Source organism: Erpetoichthys calabaricus, chromosome 16, assembly GCF_900747795.2.
Source record: "Erpetoichthys calabaricus chromosome 16, fErpCal1.3, whole genome shotgun sequence".
NCBI classification, from domain to species: Eukaryota; Metazoa; Chordata; class Cladistia; order Polypteriformes; family Polypteridae; genus Erpetoichthys; species Erpetoichthys calabaricus.
The window spans coordinates 19,116,571-19,134,640 of NC_041409.2; the positions used below are offsets into that span (position 1 = coordinate 19,116,571).

Sequence of the window (18,070 nt, forward strand, 5' to 3'; positions counted from 1 at the left end):
TACAAACAGACCTCAGTATGTGCGTCTTTGGAACTGCAGGTCTGACATTGCGGTCAGCAACACAGGAGTGCCGCAGGGGACTGTACGTTCTCCGGTCCTTTTCAGCCTATATATATCGGACATCCAATACAACTCGGGAGTCCTGCCACGTGCAAAAGTTCGCTGACGACACTGCTATCGTGGGCTGCATCAGGAGTGGACAGGAGGAGGAGTATAGGGACCTAATCAAGGACTTTGTTAAATGGTGCGACTCAAACCACCTATAACTGAACACCAGCAAAACCAAGGAGCTGGTGGTGGATTTTAGGAGGAACAGGCCCCTCATGGACCCCATGATCATCAGACGTGACTGTGTGCAGACCTATAAATACCTGGGACTGCAGCTGGATGATAAATTGGACTGGACTGCCAATACTGATGCTCTGTGCAAGAAAGGACAGAGCTGACTATACTTCCTTAGAAAGCTGGCATCCTTCAACATCTGCAATAAGATGCTGCAGATGTTCTATCAGACGGTTGTGGCGAGCGCCCTCTTCTATGCGGTGGTGTGCTGGGGAGGCAGCATAAAGGAGAGAGACGCCTCACGTCTGGACAAACGTGTGAGGAAGGCAGGCTCTATTGTAGGCACGGAGCTGGACAGTTTGACATCCGTGACAGAGCGACGGGCGCTGAGCAGGCTCCTGTCAATCACAGAGAATCCACTAAACAGTATCATCTCCAGACAGAGGAGCAGCTTCAGCGACAGACTGCTGTCACCGTCCTGCTCCACTGATAGACTGAGGAGATCGTTCTTCCCCCACACTATGCAACTCTTCAATTCCACTCAGGGGGGTAAACGTTAACATTATTCAAAGTTATTGTCTGTCTGTATACCTGCATTTTTATTACTCTTTAATTTAATATTGTTTTTTATCAATATGCTGCTGCTGGAGTATGTGAATTTCCCTTTGGGATTAATAAAGTATCTATCTATCTATCTACTTCTGGTGCTAGGACATAGTCAGTTGGAAGCACTTCTGGATCAACCAGTAGCGCCACAAAGTAGGGACTACTAATCCCAGCAGCTCCCCCAGGTGGTCCGCAAAGAACCCAACAAGGCCACCCCCAAAGAACTATAGGTCCCAGCAGGACCTGTGGGTGTCTATGTGGGAATCCTAGCCAAGGGATGTTGCCCTCTAACATTTTGGGGAGCTACTAGTCCAAAGAGATAGTCTCCCCCAATCCCTCCATTACACCAAGAAAGGAACCTCACCCCATCCCTGCTGGGATGCCAGCATAGTCATTCTGAGGTTGACACTTCCTGCCAAACGCAGGTAACAGTTTGCTTTTCTTTTTGGAGATTCATGATTGGCTATTTGGAAGAGCAGGCTATTTCTTTATTTAACAAACAGGTTTACCTAAAAAAAGTGTCCATTATATTGTATTTACTTGTTCACTATTTTGTAGCATTGATTGTTTTCTTATTTAATATTTTTATGTGTGACCTTAGAATTTAGGTTTTATTTAGTTTCTGACACTTTTGATATTAGCTTTTTATTGAGGACTTCCGTTCAGAGTTACTTACTGGCTTTCTTTTCTGGATTTTGCACTTTTGCCTCTACTGCTCCCTTCTGAAGTTGTTAAAACAGTTTGACATGTGGGTAAAATTCTTCAGAAATAAAATGTTGTACTACTGAATTTAATTTAACCAATACTATTTTGTTACTGTATGTTGTTTACTACTTTGGAAATGTTGCATACACGCCAAATAAATTATTACCATTGCAATTAATTAAATAGCAAATATTCACCTTACTTCTATTGATAAAAGGCAATCTTCATCATTACTATTTTGCGAAATAATGAATTTTGTTTTGATAAGACTCCTCTTACAATTTACACTAAACACGAAGACACACCATCTTCTTCTACACACAGAAAGAAAAACTTGATCTTTTAGAAGCTTCTGCAAGGCACACATTAATTAAAGTACCAATTTAAAAGTACAAGTGGCAATTTTGTGAATGTAAACTAGAAGAAAGTGCTTTTGGACTGGGCTCATCAATAACAGTGACAAAAAGCCAAAAAATTCATTGACGTGTTTTGTTAGAGACATACTAATTTTTCTTCTTCTGGTTTATATGTACTTCAATACCCCCATTTGTGTGTGCGCCCTGTGTAAATACTTGGGAGTTTCTTAGCTCTCATGGGTCTTTTTGACATGTCACAGTCACAAAAGCAGATTGAACTGTGGGTGTAAAACCAAGATGCCTTCAAACAACAACAAGATTTATTTCTGACCAACCCAGCATACCAGACTCTCAGGGTTCATAAACCAGCAATTGGCTTTGGCAAACAACTGTGATTTATATACTTGTCTAACAGTTAGGTTAGGGGATGGATGAAAGAAACAAAGCCCTTTGGTATTAACAGGACACCAAAATGCTTTTAATATATCTTGTTAATTTTATAAGGTCCTTTTTAGTGTGAACGTTACCACATGGTGCAACAGATTGCCATACAGAGAGGAGACAAGCATTCCACATACAAAATACAATCAGTGAAGACTGAAGAGAGAAGGACAAAGAGAGAGTTAAGATATCTGCCACTCTTTTGTGGATTTGTAACATCAACACCTGTAGCATTCTGAAATAGAGAGTTGTCATATATTGGATACTATTTGGGTTTTGTTTTTGATAGTTGAAACTGTCCTCACTTCACTACTGGACTGCTTTTAGATTAAGGATTTTATCAATAAAATTACAAGTACAAAACAAAACATTTTCACTGTGAACTCCACCCAAGGTCCTATACAAGTGCTACATAATAGGTTACCTATCTAAAACGCTTGGTCAGAAGCACACAACTCTATTATAATAAAAAAATCTTGGGACGAGAGGAGACTAATCCTGAGATGAGACATGACTTTTTGAAGAGACTTTTTGGAAAGAAGTCCCGCGAGACGGAGACTTTTACCATAAGATTCTTTCAAGTCAAGACCTACTTACAACTATTTTCAAATAAGACCACAGTCATCAGGTGCTTTCCAGCACTTAACCTGGACAGACACCAATCCATTAAAGGGCTTACGTATGAACACACACACACACACACACACACACACACACACACACACTTACGAAGATCCAGTTTAGAATCACCCATTCATCTAAATATGGCAGAGAGAAATGATGACGTCAAACAAATTAACTCGAAATTTGTGAATCGGTTACACGGCAAATTGATTAAATGCATATCAGTAGACTATGCTGGAGTAGTTGGTGGTGATCATGTGGAAGATGAAAACATCAATTTACAATATCCCGAAGAATATCTATAAGCGTTAACACCGTCCAGTCTTCCACCGGCCGAATTACTGTGGAAAGAAGGATGTATCGTAATGTTATTGCGTCATTTATGTCTGAGTGATGGACTATGCAATGGAAAAAGATTAGTTGTATTCAAAATTGGTCGAACAATTCTAACATGTAAAATTTTAACAGGCTACAAGAAAGGTAATGTAGTACATCTTCCGCGAATAACATTAGACACAAAAGGAGATCTTGATATGCCATTCATATTAAAACGTTTACAGTTTCCCATTAGAATAGATTTGCAAAGACAATTAACAAATCACAGGGACAAACATTCAAAAAAGCCGGTTTATCTATTAGAGAGAAAGAAATGATATTCACTCATGGGCAGTTATACGTTGCGATGTCACAATGTAAATCCAAACACGGAATCAAAATTCAATGCAATCGTGAAGAAAAGTTAATTCCAAATATTGTTTGAACTGAAGTTTTAAAGTAAAATTGAAAATAATGCATATCTAACAATTCCCATGAAAATAATCTTTTTAAATTGTATATCTGGTTAACCAAACCCGGGGGATGGCAAGCGAAGCTCCCTAGTAGTGAATAGAAGAATGGGTTGGAACTTTTATAATCTGTTCACTGGCTCAGTCCCTAAACCACATTGCTAAATACAGTAAACTTCATGCTTCAATAGCCTGAATGTAGGGTACAGAATATTTCCTTCACATTTAATATCACCGTTTTAGCATTGCGCCAGCCCTAACATGGACAAAAATAGTTTATGGATGGATGAAGAAGCTGATTTACCTTCCTATCCATATTTTTTGCACCTGCTTAATCACCTGCAGTCTCCCAGTTGTAGGTAATATATATAAACATATAATATCTAATCTCTTTTAATATACATAAACTGTTGAAAGAATAGTTTTCCTATTAACAGACTAAAGAAAGACACAACAGTGACTCCACCTGAGAATTCTATCTTCCATTTTTGTGGTTTCCATGCTCCATTAGGCAGCCCACAGAAGAGAGGTGCTGACAGATAATCAGCCAAATGAAAGTCCCTTCAGTGTTCCAAATTGTCAGCCTTCTCTACATAAACCCATGGCGCTTCGTGCAAGGATCCATTCTGTGACCTTGTTACACGGAGCGTACAGTTTTTGGTTGCTAGGCTTTTTCCATTTCACTTGTGCCCATTCCATCGCTAATCCCCAAGGACAAGAGGCTGCTATGAGTAATGAGTTTTTCCAACTAAGCCTCTAATGAATTTCCCGCTGCCAATAAGAGTGCTGCAGTGTCAAGTCATTCTCAATATTTATGTGCAATAAATCAATAGAGAGGTTCAACTGCTGACTGTTGGCATAGCAACTGCTGCTTTCTGCACATGCTCAGTTGAATGAGAACAGACAAATCTTTTCTAAATGTGTATTTTAGAAAATGGTATGGTTTAATAATTTAGTCTGTTCCTCTTTATGTATACCTGAAGCATGCCCTTTATGTATGCCTGAAACATAACCTTTTAAACATGCTACACTTGCATTGCTTTAATTAATATTAGAGCCTAGTGTTTTTCAGTATTACAAATATACTGTTAGAGGTTATTCAGGTGAACACGAAGAGGTATTTTTTACAAAATCATTTCTGCATGGTGTCCTGCGGTGGGTTGGCACCCTGCCCGGGATGGGTCCCTGCCTTGTGCCCTGTGTTGGCTGGGATTGGCTCCAGCAGACCCCCGTAACCCTGTGTTCGGATTCAGCGGGTTGGAACATGGATGGATGGATGGATTTCTGCATGGCTATGGGGATCTTCCAAATATGAACAGCAATTCTTAGACCTTCCAGTCTGGACATTTGTGCCAAATCTAGTAAGGAAGAAGGAGAGGATCAGAGGCCTAACATAATAAAAGTTCCTGCATCCTTTAATACTGGTGTTCCATTAGCTTGTACCAAGGGAATAAAGTATAAGGACTCTTTTTCCCAGAAGTCCAAGATGACTCCCTCCCCAGCAGAACGCCAACAACATTTGTAATTCTTAGAGGCTCATCTTATTTCAGAGCAGAGAAGGTGTGCTGGAAACATGCCTTTGACTTGGAGTCTTGCTGGTGAAGTCACCATGCAGGTTCCTTTAGCACAGCTGGCCAGACTGCTTGTCTGTCTGCTCATTAGTCAGCTGATCTCCAGAAGACTGCAGGTTTGAGTGAGACATGAAGTTGTCATGATACAAATAAGTAATTATATTTATTTGCATCTTTAAAGTTCTTCTCACTGATTTTCTTTGGAATGTTAACAGACCTTTCATCAAGCACTCTATTCAGATTCGTGATTGATTACAGTGGGGAGGGGGCGCTTGGCCTGATTCAGAATCGTATCATTAAGCCTTAACAATACTGTGGATGTGGACCTGGATAAATACACCCATTAGGCTAAAATCCTGAATACCTTTTTAATTTGACATGGTCCCTACCAGTATCCTCTTTGCTCTTCTCTTTATTTTCCTGAAAATAAAGTTCCATAATCCCAAATTTATGCTCTCCAAATTTGTCAAAAAGTTTAGGAACATCTCCGCTCTTCTCCAGCTTGACACAATCATAAACATCTTCCACAATGTTGCTCTTTATACTTGTGTCAAACTCGGCTCTATCCTACTCGTGTACAAACAAAAATTCCAACAAATCCAACTAAGATATTACCTGCTTTTGTTTATTTTTCTGAACCCACTTTTTCTATTACAGGGTCAAGATGAACTGGAGCCTATAATGGCAGTATTGACCACTGTATACTGCACTGGAAGAAAAATAGAATTTTCTATATTTCTGCATAAATATGACCTAAAACATCATCAGATTTTCACTCAAGTCCTAAAAGTAGATAAAGAGAAACCAGTTAAACAAATGAGACAAAAATATTATACTTGGTCATTTTATTGAAGAAAACGATCGAATATTACATATTTGTGAGTGGCAAATGTATGTGAACCATTGCTTTCAGTATCTGGTGTGACCCCCCTCTGCAGCAATAACTGCAACTAAACGTTTCCGGTAACTGTTGATCAGTCCTGCACACCGACTTGGAGGAATTTTAGCTCATTCCTCCATACAGAACAGCTTCAACTCTGGGATGTTGGTGGGTTTCCTCACATTAACTGCTCGCATCAGGTCCTTCCACAACATTTCGATTGGATTAAGGTCAGGACTTTGACTTGGCCATTCCAAATAATTAACTTTATTCTTCTTTAACCATTCTTTGGTAGAACGACTTGTGTGCTTAGGGTCGTCTTGCTGCATGACCCACCTTCTCTTGAGATTCAGTTCATAGACAGATGTCCTGACATTTTCCTTTAGAATTCTCTGATATAATTCAGAATTCATTGTTCCATCAATGAAGGCAACCGTCCTGGCCCAGATGCAGCAAAACAGGCCCCAAACCATGATACTACCACCACGTTTCACAAATGGGATAAGGTTCTTATGCTGGAATGCAGTGTTTTCCTTTCTCCAAACATAACGCTTTTCATTTAAACCAAAAAGTTCTATTTTGGTCTCATCCGTCCACAAAACATTCTTCCAATAGCCTTCTGGTTTGTCCACGTGATCTTTAGCAAACTGCAGACGGGCAGCAATGTTTTTTTTGGAGAGCAGTGGCTTTCTCCTTGCAACCCTGCCATGCACACCATTGTTGTTCAGTGTTCTCCTGATGGTGGACTCATGAACATCAACATTAGCCAATGTCAGAGAGGCCTTCAGTTGCTTAGAAGTTACCCTGGGGTCCTTTGTGACCTCGCTGACTATTACACGCCTTGCTCTTGGAGTGATCTTTGTTGGTCAGCCACTCCTGGGGAGGGTAACAATGGTCTTGTATTTCCTCCATTTGTACACAATCTGTCTGACTGTGGATTGGTGGAGTCCAAACTCTTTAGAGATGGTTTTGTAACCTTTCCCAGCCTGATGAGCATCAACAACTCTTTTTCTGAGGTCCTCAGAAATCTCCTTTGTTCGTGCCATGATACACTTCCACAAACACGTGTTGTGAAGAGCAGACTTTGATAGATCCCTGTTCTTTAAATAACACAGGGTGACCACTCACACCTGATTGCCATCCCATTGATTGAAAACACCAGACTCGAATTTCACCTTCAAACTAACTGCTAATCCTAGAGGTTCACATACTTTTGCCACTCACAAATATGTAATATTCGATCATTTTCCTTAATAAATAAATGACCAAGTATAATATTTTTGTCTCATTTGTTTAACTGGTTTCTCTTTATCTACTTTTAGGACTTGAGTGAAAATCTGATGATGTTTTAGGTCCTATTTATGCAGAAATATAGAAAATTCTAAAGGGTTCACAAACTTTCAAGCACAACTGTAGGTGGCTGGCAGCTATAGTATGTGCACACTGCACAACTGGAGTTCTAACACTAGACATTTTTTACTTCCCTGATCAACAGCAACAATCTTTATTTATATAGCATGTTTTCAAACAAACAACGTAGCTCAAAGTGCTTTATAAAATGAATAAAAAGGAATATAAAACATAAACAAACAAGATTAGGTGACAATATTGCACAGTATGCAACAAAGAAAAGGGTACGGTCGGATGGCCAGGAGGACCGGGCATTCTACCCAACACAGATGTTCTAAATCAATCCTCATAGCTTTCAGGCTTCAAATAGAAGAAATTGATGTTCCTTTCTGAAATAACACTAACAGAAAAAAAAACGATATGCTATACAGTGTAGAAGCCATAACTATCAATAAGTTCATTTAAATCTCTCCCATGGTTCAAATGGCCACTTTTTCTATCACTGCTTACATCGTAACACTTTCATTGTAATCTTCAAAGGTTGTAGACTGGACACATTTTCAGTTGTTAAAGTGCAGCATCCACCAATCTTTAGTCACTGTGTCCTTTAACGGCTGGTAATCCTATGCAAGTCAAAAAAGCATGTTTGTCACCCAACCAGAATGTAGCACTCGAGATTTTTTTTATTTTAAGACCTTTTAACTTGCATCTCCTAATTGAAAACTCAGCTGGCAAATATTTTTTTTACTGAAAAAGTATGAAGAACAACAACTGGCATATTAGTCAATGTTATCTTACTGCACTTATTTGCAACTCATTTGCTTTTAACTGCTTACTTTGTAAGAAACCATTTCAAATATCCTATTTCTTCCAGTAGCACATTAGGCAAATGTATACACATAAAATATACAGTACATACAGACACACCATATTTTATATATAACACACACACTTGTGTATAATATACACAGACAGACAGATTCAAACATTCTCAAGACTACTTAATCCAGTTCACTAGAGGCCTGCAGCCTAACCCAGGAGCATGGGGAATAAAACAAAACAAATTCTAAATTCAGAACCCACTCTCTTACATATATAAACAAACACACACAATGTTAAGACAATAAAAACCAAATTGCCATTTCTAGTACTACATGGGGAAAATAATGTATTCACCAGCCCTATCATATGACTCAGGCGCCGCCGATAAGAGTGGCAGCCTTTTCAGCAGCTCCGTGTACGACTTTATATTTCTACCTTTTTTCTGCTTTTTTTATTATTTTTTATTTATTTTTTATTGATCACTCCTATCACTTTCTTTTATGTGGATTCGTTCCCTGGACACTTTTACTTTTATAACGTTATTATTTTGTGAATTTCCCCTTGGGATTAATAAAGTATCTATCTATCTATCTATCTATCTATCTATCTATCTATCTATCTATCTATCTATCTATCTATCTATCTATCAGCAAATGAAATTATCTAACCAGAATGATACCACTACTCTGTTTTTAAGCACACGCCACCAGGTTTAAAGATATAAATACAAATCATTCACAAAGGTCAAGCACACCACAGGAAAGAAACCCAAAAAAGTACAAGAACGCACTTTGTCTAATTAATTTCACTCGAAAGGGAGCACATGATGTTCACTTGCAGCTCATCGCATGGTCTCTGCTTAGATCATTAAGACAAAACAACTCCCTCAGACCCTGACAGTAGTGTTTTTGTTTGCCTGAACTGTTTATTCCTTTCGAGATGTGCCACAGACTTATCTGTTCATGACGTCAAAAACAGTCTCTCAGGCACATGGCTGGGGAGGACTCTTGCTGTTAAGTGGTCCTAGAACTCAGGCTCCCACTTCAAATTGCTACAGACTGACTCAGTTATGTTTTTCTTGCCGGTAGTTTTCTTTACCTAGCTTGTGATGACTCCTACTATGCTTGAAAAAACATGATCGGTGCAGAATGACTGTACGTTTAGCAAAGCAGAAATGCCCAGCCTTTTATGTAAAGAGACAGGTTGCCGTAAGTGATTGTTCTGACATATATAGCTAATAAGCAGTTGCGTTGACTTTAGTGTCTAATGGACTTGAAACTCTAATTCATATGCTGCCTTAAATTTGGTTTTAAAGACTATGACTGTTCAAAAGCATATTCAACTATGTGAACTGGACAGCTGCTTCTTACAGTGCACTAATGTAATCTGAAAACTGTTCTAAATATGCATCGTAACTCTTAGGCAAAGAAGTCCAGGCCAAAATATTCCAAGACGGGACACTGCTACCTTTTAGCATTACAGTCATGCAGACAACAGACGAATAATAAGACTTACATTCACCAGAAAACCCTTAAAAGTTAGTTGTTACTTGAATCACAAACTACTAAACTGCATCCGTAAAGCATGAGAGCATTTTCCTCTATTTTGAGCACAATAACTTTACCTAATTAAAAGCATCCCTTATTACACTGAGCTTGTAATATATATGGGACTAGCCATCAAACAGTACACCTTTTAAGCAGTGGTGGTGTAACTTTAAATATGTTAAATTAGCAAGCAGGAAAAAAAATCACTTTTACAGGAAAAGGAATAAAGTAAATGCGGATTTAAAAAGAAATAAACTGTATTTTGGTATCAAAATAGATCTTGAAGTAAGAAAAATAAATTAATAAATCCAAGCTCTCTTTCCAAACTAATTAATTAAAAAAAAAAAAAAAAAAAAAAAACCCTGGGTGCCTTTTGTTTTGTAATGAACCAGTTTTTGTCCTATATGAGATGCATACATTCGAACATGTACAGCATGTTTAAATACAAATAAATGAATTAGTGTTTATATTAAGCTGAAACCTTGAGGTACTTAAACATGCATGGTTCAATTCATTTTATAAAAATATATACAGTAATTGTACTTGTGTATAACCGTCACTGTACACGGATATCTAATTACACATATACAAAATGGTTCAATACCCTCCCATTTAAGCTTCCTTTATACTGTCCAGAAAATGAACTACATTCTGAAAATTAAAAAAAGGCAACTGCTTGTGTTTGTTTCTGTTACCTGAGCCCAAGAGTGCTGAGGAATTCAAGGCAAAAGTCAGCTGCAGCGCATTATCGCAGACCGGCTTTTCCAGGTCTCCCATATCCTTTCATGCAAGTTTGTCAAGGCAGCATGAAACACAAACAAATCCCCTTGTGCCTGGAGCATACAGTTAGTCCGCGGCCATTTCCTAGTTTACATTAAACCCAAAAAGCCATCTCCTTCCCTGACTGGAAAGTCAAAAGCAATGCCACAGATGTTTTTGCAGACGCCTGTCACTACCTCGCGGCTACACCCATTTTCAACACCCTGACTCTGATAGGATGTTGTCAAACCTTTGCCGTCGCCCTCTAGTTTTCCCCACCCAAAATGAATGCTTATGCTTGTGCTCTCTCATTCGCTCGCTCGCTCTCTCGCTCTCTCCTTTTTGTTGTCAAGTTAGAATTGCCCACATAAGAAAAAGAAAAAACCTGTCAGAGTGAATGTATGGAAGGCACATTTTCTGTGCAACATGAAGATCCAACAATGAGCACCACATTTATTAAGACTGTAAACAAAAATGAAAAAGGACAGCAGGTCAGTCACAGTGCACAAGACAAGAAAAAGACAAGGCTATGTAAAGAAAATGAGATAAAACAGTGCGTACATCTTTAAAAGAAAACATTACCCATAATTTTGAAGTGACTTTTCACATAAACAGAAAATGCTAGTCTTTACAGGAAAATTCCACCCAAAAATTGCATACGTTTCCTACCCCATGTACTCTGTTGTGATGGCCAAGAAATACTTTTAAATTGGATGTCTAAATGCAGAATGGAGGGAAACCAGTTTATGACGTAACAGAAGTCAACAGTGATCAGCGCTGTACAAAAGCAAATAATATGAAAAATAGTCCATTGGAAAAAGGAAAAATACAGTAATCCCTCACTTATCGCGGGAGATAGGTTCCAAGGCCGACCGCGATAACTGAATTTCCGCGAAGTAGGGACACCATATTTATTTAATTATTTCACGTGTATTTGGACGTTTTTAAACCCTCTCTGTATTGTTTACAACCCAACCTTTACTCTATTAAAAACAGGGACAACTGCTAAGCAATATGAAATCGGTAGATAAGTTTACACTTACTGTATAGCGAAGTACACGTAGCAGCTTGTAGGCGGTCATGACGTCGTCGACCTTGTTGCAATGATTCCTAAAGCAGATTCCATCCAGACTACTGCCTTATCACATCCAATTGCAACTCGTTTTGCACCCTGGTTAAAGGACACTGCGGCCGTAGATCTTATATGCTTTTCCTCCTTTTTAAATAAAAAGAATCGATGTCCTGCAGCAGTGTAGCTGTTCCTTTCCTTCAACATATCCAAAACTTTTACCTTTTCTGCAATCATTTGCATCTTCTGTTGGTGCTTGGACACGGCCCCTGAAGCATTAGCACGTTAATGATGAATGAGTGAGATGAGACTTCCTGTTTAATGCAACACTCCGTTGCTGAGCCAATCAGCAGCACACAGGAACTTAACTGCGTGCTCTGATTGGGTAGCTTCTCAGCCATCCGCCAATAGCATCTCTTGTATGAAATCAACTGGGCAAACCAACTGAGGAAGCAAGTAAAAAGACCCATTGTCCGCAGAAACCCGCGAAGCAGCGGAAAATCCGCGTTATGTATTTAGATATGCTTACATATAAAATCCGCGAAGTCGTGAATCCGCGAAAAAGTGAACCGCGAAGTAGCGAGGGATTACTGTAATGTCATGTTACGCATGTCGCATAATTGACATGTCTGTTATCCATTCACCTCCTCAAAATGAATGCTTTAGTTGGTAAAGTATTGATAAAATGTTATTTCTGCGATTCTCAGCACATACATAAACTAAAGATGCCAGAGTTTGACCTTTTAACTTTAAGCCCTACCACTCCCCATCATTTGTTGATCTGTAGTCCTGTCTGCAATTCAAAAAGTCTTTCTCATATGTCTTTTCTGTTTATGTGTACTTCCGGAAGAAACCATTTAACAATATTTTAGCAAAAAAAGCATTTGTTTTGTATGTTTTGGGCAAGTGACTGGATAACAAGGCGGAGTGGTGGCTCTGAGGCTAGGGATCTGCACTGGCAATCGGAAGGTTGCTGGTTCGAATCCCGTAAATGCCAATAGTGACTCTGCTCTGTTGGGCCCTTGACCTGCAATTGCTGAGCGCTTTGAGAAAAGCGCTATATAAATGCAAAGAATTATTATTAACAGACATATGGATTGTGCAACACGGGTAACATGAGATTTTTCCATGGACATTTTTTACTTTGTTAGCCGTTGTACACCACTGGTCAGTTCGCTCTTCTGGTATGTCATAAACTTCTTTCTCTCCATTCTGCATGAAAAACATGAGATTCAAATTTTTTCTCAGCCATGACTACAAAGTATATGGGGTAAGTAACATCTACAAATATTTAATTCTTTGGTGGAGAATTCCTTTAAAAACTAAAGCCAAAGAAAGTTCCACAGGTGAAGGAGCTCTTGCTACTGCAGAGTGTAGTATATACAGTAGAATAGATAACAGATCCATCAAGCCAAACACTATGGCAGCATTCCAATTCCAAAACGTACTTGGTAGTCAACTGCTGGTTTAAATGATGCGTGCACAATCAGCTCAGAGTATTTTCTTCAAATTTGATGATCTATAATTTGGTTAACTGACAACTCTGAACAGATTTTAGTGTAAATGAGTGTGGGTGCCCTGCAAAGGACTAACACCCTGTTCAGTTATGTTCCTAATGGATTAAGAGGTTCAAGAAAGTATTTATGTATGTACAGATAGATATAGAAGTCATCACACGTAATTTTGGAACATTTGATGAAACTGGAGGATCAAGAGAAAATCCATATAATGATAAAATACTCTTTGTGGCATTAAGGGGTGGCAGCAATTCAGCAGAAGTGGGCCAGTGCTTCTACATACATAGGTAAGGAGTGTTTCTATCATCAATGGTGGTTTTCCTGGGGTAAACCGACTAGCTGCCAGACACAAGGCAACAGGGGTTTCTCTATAATGAGTTAAATTCTGCCAAGCATTGCAAAACACTTTTTCCCTGGAGATTGAGAGAAAATTTGTATGTGACTGTACGTGAAGGAAGTCCGATTTAGAATGGCATGCTTTGATAGTCATGTGGTTTAATTACATAAACCACTCTTCAAAGATAGCGTTATCATCCTTCCTCTTACTTTTGTCATTAGGAATACAACAGACAATACTTCCTCGATTTTGGAAATCAAATAAACAAGTTGTAAACATTCAGATGACTGTAAAACTATTATGAAAATATCCACTTACAGTGGTTCAGCTCAATATCTACTACAGTTAAATACAAGACAAAATGATTGATCAAACAAAATGTGTGAAGAAATGCATGTGGGCCAAATAACTGCAGCTACTAACAACACACTGAAGAACTATAATTACGTGAAAATGCCAGCAATCAAAGCTCCAATTAGAAGTTAAACAGGATGCCTCAATCTACATGTGCAACCAAAAAGAGAGCAATTATGACAGTGCTGATGACCTTAACAAAATTAGCAGTCAAAACAATTTGCATGTGAATTTCCTTACTTACCATACTTCATATCTATCACCCCGATAAAAAGAAGTGTCAAGACAGCAACCAGCAATGGATAGCCACACCCATGTGATGATTCCTTATAATATACACACACACACACAAAGAATATATTTGTGTATACACACTAGTATACAATATGCATGTGCTAGTGTCTCCAGGCTGGGCAAATTAATAGTAAGAACCAGTGAAACATTAACATTACGAGTAGCAGGGATCCTATAGCTAGGCATGTTGTGATTACATTGCTTTAAATAAAACGTTGATACCATATGGGAACTTCCACTCGCTTGTACTGTAAAATTTCAATTGCGTCAGACAAGTTTACGTTTAAGAACATTTGATGTTTTGAGTCAACAGGCAAGTTTTTAGAACATTTAGCTGATTACACTGAATTAGATACATCACAGTATGGCAGCTTCCATTGAACCTGACATCCAATAGAAACAAGAGGCAAGAGTTAAGACTGTCACATTAATATCAGTATTTTGAATATAGTAAGAATATGTCAAGCTCAACTGGATGTCTACTCAACTTTGCATTATTCTAGATTCCACAGTTTGCCAGCTAACTAGGAATTTATCATGTCATCAATTAAATAAACTGGGGTTCTGTCCAGTGAGAAAGAGCTGCCCTTTTAAATTTTAAATAACCTACTGAGCTCCACCAAACCATGCTGCCACTTAAACTGTGAACTGGAGAAGACAACTTAATAATAATAATAATAATAATTCTTTGTATTTATATAGCGCTTTTCTCACTACTCAAAGCGCTCAGCAATTGCAGGTTAAGGGCCTTGCTCAAGGGTCCAACAGAGCAGAGTCCCTATTGGCATTTACGGGATTCGAACCAGCAACCTTCCGATTGTTAGTGCAGATCCCTAGCCTCAGAGCCACCACTCTGCCTGGCACACATGGCACATGGCTTTTTTAAAAATATGGGATACTCTTCTGCATTATGGCCCTGTGAGCTGGCAGAGACAGTCTGGAAGGCAAGGTTAGGTAATGGCCTTTTTTGAAACACTGGCCTCTGTGAAACACTCCATTGCATCTCGACTCCATCCTAATGGAGACCTGGAGCTGTGTGTCTTTCTAATGAGGCTGTGATCACAAAAGAAAAAAAATGGTATGTTTGGTTAATCACCACAGGCGTTTTATCAACATTGAGAAGTGCTCTATCTTTCACACATTTTAATCAAAAGTCTGACTAAAAGTTTAATCAATAACTCACTATGAAATTATTAATGATTCATGATGAAAACACTGCAGTATTGGCCTTCTTGCTAGTCTCATGTACCTGAGTAACACACATGCAGCCACTAAGGTTTTTAACCCACAATACAAAATATTCAAACCAACATACATTTCTTCTATAATTGACATTCACATTCATACATTTAGATGACAACTCTTATCAAGTTTTAAATAGCTCTGTGCTAAAATGTAAATATATGATTAGGGTTAGGGTTAGGGTTTTAACTAGCAAGATTAGTGAGCACTGATGAAAATTTCTGATGGAGTTAACGAAATTGGCATATAAAAATATACACAAAAGAACCCCTGCTTATGTGCAACCAAAACGTACAGAGATTCAACTTGTGAAGGTAATAATAGGCGGAGTGGTGGCTCTGAGGCTAGGGATCTGCACTGGCAATCAGACGGTTGCCAGTTTGAATCCCGTAAAATGCCAGAAGGGACTCTGTTCTGTTGGGCCCTTGAGCAAGGCCCTTAACCTACAATTGCTAAGCACTTTGAGTAGTGAGAAAAGCACTATATAAATGCAAAAAATTATTATTATTATTTATTATTAATAATAATAATTATTATTCCCATGCTCAAGGTGCTACATTTATAAATAAAAAAAAACTATTAAAAATCACTGTTATATGCATTTTTTTTTTTTATATCGCCACACAAGCTGAGAGAGTGACGCATGCACCTCCTGTACTCTCTCTCTTCCAAACACCTACTAAGGGGCGCAGCGGTATAAGAAAAGCAGGAGACACTCTGCCTCATCCTCAGTATCACAAGAAGAATCAACATTCTTCCAAATGCTCTTAATTCTGCCACACTCGACAAAGTACTCTGTCATTCAAATAACAATGGTATGCTTCTGCTTCTTTTTATCTCTCTCTCTCTATCTCTCATATTCATGGCTGCATATGGTGGCATGAGAGAGAGCGCACAAGACAAGCTCCTCCTGTATTTTCAACCTTCAACACTCATTTCTGTGTGCAATTAGACAAGAAAGAATGAAATGCACACCTCCCCTACTCATCACTTGTATCCTCCCATGCTTAGATTTCATCTGGCTAACATGTTTTTGAAACCGTGTTCTGCTCTAACTCTGGTGGTATGACAAGCAATACAATCTCCAATAGCTGCCTCTTGCCATACCCTCAGGGCCTGTGCTGCGAACAAACTGGCATTACTGCTTATTGCGGACAACACTGTGATATACTGTATACTTACTGTACACATTAATGGGTATGCATAAAACCAAGCTCTCTGTACTGTTAAAGAAATGCAGGTGGCTTTTTAGACACACTGCATTCACTACATAAAATGATGTTCTGCTATGTAAAACATATTAAAACAATTACTTTACCAAAAAGCAATTGTGCACATGCATGGCATGTCTTGATAACCTTAACCAAGCTTCAGTTTCTGTGAAAACATTAAACCAAAAAGAGAGCTGCTATATACTACAGAAGATTATTCGTGCCAACATTATTTTTATTTTAACATTATTATTATGCCAACATCTATTGTAGGCATGGAGCTGGACAGTTTGACATCCGTGGCAGAGCGATGGGCACTGAGCAGGCTTCTGTCAATCATAGAGAATCCACTGCATGCACTGAACAGGATCATCTCCAGACAGAGGAGCAGCTTCAGCGACAGACTGCTGTCACCGTCCTGCTCCACTGACAGACTGAGGCGATCGTTCCTCCCCCACACTACGCGACTCTTCAATTCCACCCGGGGGGGTAAACGTTAACATTATACAAAGATATTGTCTGTCTGTATACCTGCATTGTTATTACTTTTTAATTTAATATTGTTTCCTTATCAATATGCTGCTGCTGGAGTATGTGAATTTCCCCTGGGGATTAATAAAGTATCTATCTATCTATTAAATGCAATCCAATTTGTTAACTATGTTGAAATGCAGTACATATGAAAGTGGTGCATTTATTTTTGGAACAGTTTTATTGTGTCATAATCAATTGCTTTTCACTCCAGCACACAATTTTGGTGTCAGTTTAAAATGCAATACAAAACAGTACCAGATTTTAATTTATGTCTACAGATCACGTGTCATAACTAAAAGCTAAGCCAACATTTGGTATTTCACTTAGAGGCAGTTCTGTGCGTATTGCATTTTGATTCGAGACCATGCTTTAAATCGTGCCAACACTAAATGTAATCAAATAGCCAATCAGTGTCAAAATGTCAGGCAAGGGGCATCAACAGTTGGAGAAGGAGGTGTTCCAGTTACAAGTGTGTTGTACTTGGAAAGTAGGTGAACATGGAGGTGATAAGGCAGGAGATTCACCGTCTCATTGAATGGGTGAATGCTGGCAATCTAAATGACGAGTTCATTCTTTTGCATGTCAAAAAGAGGAAAAAAAAACTATATAGTGGGTTTATCGCAGAGGACATGGATAAAAAGCTACGAAGAAACCAAGCTCTGTGATATTAACAAATGTTTCACTGTATTCAGTATTTAGTTAAAATCGTTAAAACCTCGCACCTCAAAAATTTAACCACACTGCTTTGTTTCACATGCATAAAGAGAAAACAACTTTATGTAAG

The 18,070-nt window shown here is 38.6% G+C and overlaps 1 protein-coding gene across 4 annotated transcripts in view; it reads right to left on the reverse strand.

The window, feature by feature from the left end:
• daam1a (dishevelled associated activator of morphogenesis 1a) overlaps nucleotides 1–18,070 on the reverse strand; it is a 354,302-nt gene that overhangs the window by 258,869 nt on the left and 77,363 nt on the right. For 2 of the 4 annotated variants that reach the window (XM_028821963.2, XM_028821961.2), the window contains exon 1: nucleotides 10,665–10,890. The exons of the other annotated variants lie outside the window; for them this stretch is intronic. The gene's annotated coding sequence lies outside the window, so the exon portion shown is untranslated. Of the gene's footprint in view, nucleotides 1–10,664; nucleotides 10,891–18,070 lie in introns of those variants that run through there. 4 annotated transcript variants of the gene reach the window in all.